This window comes from Octodon degus, unplaced genomic scaffold (assembly GCF_000260255.1).
Source record: "Octodon degus isolate 3935 unplaced genomic scaffold, OctDeg1.0 scaffold00127, whole genome shotgun sequence".
Classification (NCBI taxonomy): domain Eukaryota; kingdom Metazoa; phylum Chordata; class Mammalia; order Rodentia; family Octodontidae; genus Octodon; species Octodon degus.
The window spans coordinates 3,319,745-3,325,283 of NW_004524703.1; the positions used below are offsets into that span (position 1 = coordinate 3,319,745).

The 5,539-nt window shown below is 44.3% G+C and overlaps 1 pseudogene; it reads right to left on the reverse strand.

Annotated features, from left to right (window-relative positions):
- Positions 1 to 344: 344 nt before the first annotated feature.
- On the reverse strand, positions 345 to 1,081 carry LOC105743478 (annotated as a pseudogene).
- Between the last annotated feature and the right edge of the window lie 4,458 nt (positions 1,082 to 5,539).

Sequence of the window (5,539 nt, forward strand, 5' to 3'; positions counted from 1 at the left end):
CATTCTCTTAATGAATAGAGGGATTTGTTCTAATGGTGTTTGTAAATAGGATATCATGTCCGCATCTTGTACAGCAATTAACCACTAGAAAGAATGTAAAGATAAATAAATATATAAAAATAAAATTAAACGAAGATGTTACTGCAGAAGTAGCATAAAGAGAATAGAGTGGAGTGACAGAATATACCGTACTTTTACAAATACGGGGTCTTTCCCCTACTTTCTGGAAGAAATACATTTTCTTATGGCATGGGGGATATAAAATCACATACACTGCAAAAACATTTGTAAATCCTTTACATTTCCAGCAGCTTAGACAACGCGTCTGAGTGCTGAGGTTACTTCTAGCGGTGAAACCAGAGCCAGCTATTGAGCAGCCAGAATGCAACAGTAATAGATTACATGGCCATTTCTCTCTTAACGTGTTCTTCATTTCCTTCTTCTAGAAGTTGTAGGCATCTGTTTAGTTTGATTATCTGTCATTTTAATGACTATCTATGACAGTCATGTCATCCGCTGTTCCTTCAATTGTTGCAACTACATTTGAAATGCCATACGTAGGATCATTTCTGTCCCACTGTCCATTTTGGCAAGCAGGATTTTGACTCACAGAGCGCTCTCTTTTTAGTCTGCCAACTGCACGGATTTCATTACTTTGAGGGGTTGGAGAAGGTCTTTCTACGTCCAGAAAATCTAATAATCTCTCACTTAGTGTTAGCTTACTTAGTGTAAATAGGGGGTGTTTTTAGTGTGAGAGGTTTTAAAGGAGTCGACTGAGTAAGGTCAAGATCTGCTGGTCTTGAAAACAAAATGTTTTCATTATTTCCTGCTACAACAATCCTCTCTGGAACTTGCATGATCACACCAGCATTTGGAACTCCTTCTTGGAATCCTTGTTCCAGGTCGGCATTTGATGGTGCGACTTTTCATTTTTCTGGGACCCTCATTCACTGACTAATACCTCTGGTGTATTCCATTTCATACTGAATTCGACTAATTTCTGCCATCTCAGCAGCAGTGGGAGGAGGAAATGCTGCCATACTAAACCTAGTGGCGTGTTGCTGCTCGTTCTTTTACTCATTTTAATACAGTAAATGCAGGCCTTTAGTAGCTATGAAAACACTGCTACTCTGCAGTTCAGTTACTTTGCACAACAACTCCCCTACAGACCTGACCTGTTTTGGAGATGTACATAACACGGATACTGCTTTTCCAGGAATGTGCACCAAGTACTGCTTGTTACCTGGCGCTACCTGCTTCTGAGCTTCATATTAATCCTCAACTTGCTTTCAGTGCATGGGCTGGACCTGGAGCCACTTCTGTCCTGCTGGGCCTCCTGGAGTGTCCTGGACAGGAGCACCACCCGCCGGCTCTCGGGGTGCTGTTAGAGGCCACTGGCTGAGCGCCTAGGGCACCCGAGGTGAGGCACCCCTGGAGCAGTCTGCAGAGGGCCAGGACAGACACAGAACAGCCAGTGGGGATTATTTCAAACCATTCGGTTTTGTTGGGTGAATGATGAAAACAACATCAAGGTACAGCGAGACATTTTTAGACTAATGTCTTTACCTTCAACTTGAGTAGCACTGTTAAGGATGTATGACATTTTCAAACTATGGCCTAGGAGCTTGTATAATTCTATAAGCACCTGGAATTTCCATATTGTGGAATTGCTGACAAAAGATATGCAGCACTCTCATTGGAATCATTTATTGGACTTTGTGTGACTGAGGTGTGGTTTCATATGTTTTTTTAAAAAAAATCTTTTTCCCGAGCAACCTGATCTTATTTTATGGCTGCAGTATCATTTCATATTTACCTGAGTATTTATGATAATTTGTTTTGCTCCTGCCACTGGCCTCCCGTCCCACCAAGGTGCTTCTTTTGGATCAGCTGAGCCCCTTACTCCCACTGGACACTCCCTTAAAAACATTGAGATGTGCCTACTCCACTCCAACCATCGAGCCTTTTTCCAAATCCCCAAAATAATTTCATCTCTGTCATCTGTGCTCTTTACCTCTCCTGTTTACTCTGCTCTTTTGAGTTTTTTTTTTTTTTTTAATTTTAGGGAAGGGTCTACAGGGTGTTCAGAGTCTCACTACTAGATCGGATTTGTAGTGATTCTCCTGTTTTCAACCTCCCAAGAGCTGAGATTACAGGCTTGTGCCACCACGTCCAGTCTCAACTGCTGTCTCAGTGTGCCCCGGGGGACGGGGCCTACATGGCAGGCCTGGGGATCAAACCCTGGGCCCTTGCACCTGCTTGCAGGCACTTTAATCCACTGAGCTATTTGGCTGGCCCTCTTTTGAGAAGTTTTAACCATTTCACTTGTGAGTGTTTTGTAGAGAAGGGAGAGCTCATTTGGATCTCTGGCTTATTTGTCATTATTCACGACTAAAGCCAAAGTCAATTTGCAACTTTTCATGTATTCCCTGAAATTCTTTACAATGATTTACATAAAATAACCACCTAGGAGAAACTTTCTAATGAGTGCTGGCAAGACAGCATGAGCCTACTGCTCTACACATGCATGCATATCTGCCTAGCTGTGCAAGCACATGTATGTGAAAGTGTATCTCCTATTGCCTGGCCTCACCAGGACACATGCTCTCAGTGGAGTCACAATAACTGAAATCTTTCATTGGCTTTGCAACTCATGGCCACATTCAGAGTGACCCCTGGTCATGGTCTCCAAGATGTTAGAATTAAGTGATATGCTGGAAACCAGCCCATCTGCTACAGCCTCCAGAAGCAGGCAAGGCACTCTTCTTCTATGCATGCTGCCCTTGGGTTCACTGAGAAGTTCCTCCCATATCCCTAGAACCTGGTTTTATGATCCCAAGAAAGACTGGACATCTAGGATCTGTGCAAGGATGGAGACCAGCCCCGTTTACTAACATGCCGCATGTGTCTGCGTACTTACGCAAACTTAGGCTTACTTACGGCTACTCAGATTCAGCCCAAAGGAAAAGAAGAGCAGATCCCACACATTTCATCATCTTCTCTGTCCTCATTACTCTATCTTCTCACATGAGTCCTTCTCCAGACTCTTCCCTTTTCCTCATGCTCAACCAAGCCCATCAAAGGAGTGGATGCCACAAGATCAGCTGGTAGCAGGTAGGACTGTTTATTCTGTGAGTACGGAGCTAGGAAGCCTCGGAACAGCCAGGTCTAATGCCCTGAAGCATGTGGTGGGTACACAGATGTGCTGTGTGTGTGTGTGTGTGTGTGTGTGTGTGTGTGTATGTATGTACAGATGCATGCATGTTTCCCAGTTGCCCCATGCTTGGGAACTAGGGCTGGAGGTTAAAGAGATGACCTCCTTTTGTTCTTAACATTTAGCAATCTCCTTAGGACAATGGACCATATGCTAGATGTCCTAGGTAACCCTTTCATTGCTCACTTTATATTGTCTCATAGTGGTATCAGATAGTCTTCGGGGAGTTGTTTACAGGTTCTTGGTATTCTGAATAAAAAGTGGGCAGAAGACTCGGTGAGTAACAAGACTCCTCAAGGTGGGAGTGAACCAGTGAGAAGAGCTCATGGCCCCAAAAGAGACAGGTACTGGCTCTCAAAAATTCCTAGAATTATGGAAGGACCTACAGTTAGAGAACTGGGGAGACTCTTGCAGAGTCCAGCACAGCTCTTGAAATGCTGGAGGAAAAATGATAAAGGATGAAGAAATGAAGACATAGGGCCAGCCAGATAGCTCAGAAGATTAAGGATTAAAGTGCATGCTTAGGCAGATGCAGGGGCTGCGAGCTCAATCCCCAACCTGCTGTGCTGGCCCCATCCCTGGAGAATACTGAGACTGAAATTGAGACTGGGCATGGTGACATGCACTTGTATTCCCAGTGTTTGGGAGGTTGAAAAACAGGAAGGATAACTACAAGTCCAATCTGTGTAGTGAGACGCTATAGATCCTATAGTAAACACATAAAAAAAGAAAGAAATGAAGACAAGAGTCAGAAAGTTGGGGTCAAGCAGGGCCTCTCTTCTGATGGGAGAAAGGACTGCCCGACAATACAGCACCATTACTTATACAATCAGCATAATGGGCTGTTCACAGAGAATTTTAAGGGGAGGATAAGATCCAGAACAGGAAGAACACCTACTCTTCAACAAAACACAGTATGCTTTGGTGATTACTTGGGGCAGCAAGAGAGGAGTTGTCTATATTATCTTAAGGGAAGACTAAGTCACTTTAAATGTCAGCTCCATGAGCTTCCTATACTTCTCATAGGGCCCTGTCAAACTCATGAGAAGCAATGGTCTTGTCCTAGATACCCGAGGTACTGACAGCTTTACTCCCAACAGAGTCTGAGCCCAATGGGGTACCTGACTAGGCCCATACATCAGGAAGGAGAAGTTTTTCTTTAACCATATAAGGATTTACAGAAAGTGTTGTAGTACATAAAGTCTGAGGGGAGGTGTCAAAACCACAGTGTCAGTGAGGTTAGGCTAAAGGTCAGGGTCTTGTGCTTCTGGCTTCGTGTGCACTTGGGGGCTTGAGAGAACAGGTTAATCTTTACCTCTATTGGTTTTCTGATGTTTTGACATAGTCATCTTTGCTCTATGGTTTTTCAGTTTTTTTGTTTTCTGGTCCTTGCTGTACCTCTTGTATCAATAAGAATAACAGTAACAACACTGTCAGCAAACACATTTTGTTTTGAGAGATGACATGGTCATCCCACAAGGCCATGGTTGAGCTCTGAGCACATATCCTGGCTCTCCTTAGTGATGACAAAGTAGAAACTGAAAGAAAACCAGCTCTTCTGGTTCTTATAAACACTCAGATTAAATGGAAGGAGAAATAAGAAAACGGAGGGCAAATTGGTATAATTTTCAGTGCACTGAAAGAGTCTAGCAAGCAAATATTGATTTCAGTATCCAGTACACAAATGAGTGTATCGATCCTGTCCTTTATGTCGAAGGTTCCAAGCTTCATTTCCTGCCCAGCTGACTGCACTTTAGGAGAGGGCAGCCTGACAGTGAGGTGCAGAAGTCTAATGACTTCCTGTTCAAATCTCATTGTGTGCTCTAGTTTTTGAAAAATTTCTTCTTTAGGCTTGGGAGGGAAGGGAACTGCAAAGAATCTTGAAATCGTGGTATGTTAAAACCCTGCAGCAACCCAAAAGCCTTCATTAGGGAGACAGTCAAAGGATGCCAGTCCAGGGAGACGTGTTGTTCTCCAAGCCTCTTACTCTGATTCTTCACCATGAGACAGATAAGTGTTGGTTGGTTGTTTTTCCCTGTGCTGGCTGGGAGGGGTATGTGGCTTGGCCAGCAGCTGTCCACCCCTCCCCTTGCCTCCCTGGCTACTCCCCTAGTTGACTGGGACAGCCACCAATCTCCAGTCCAAAGTGAGTCCAGCCAGTCAGGCAGCATGGGGCCCACTCCTGCCACTTCAGAGCTACTGAGGGGCCTCCCGGAGAGGCTCTGATCAGGAAGGGAGAGATCTGGGCCTCTTAGTTACATATTCAACAATCGCAAGTTCTTTCTGCTCTGCCTGCAGCTTCTGTATTAACAGAAGCCACTTCCA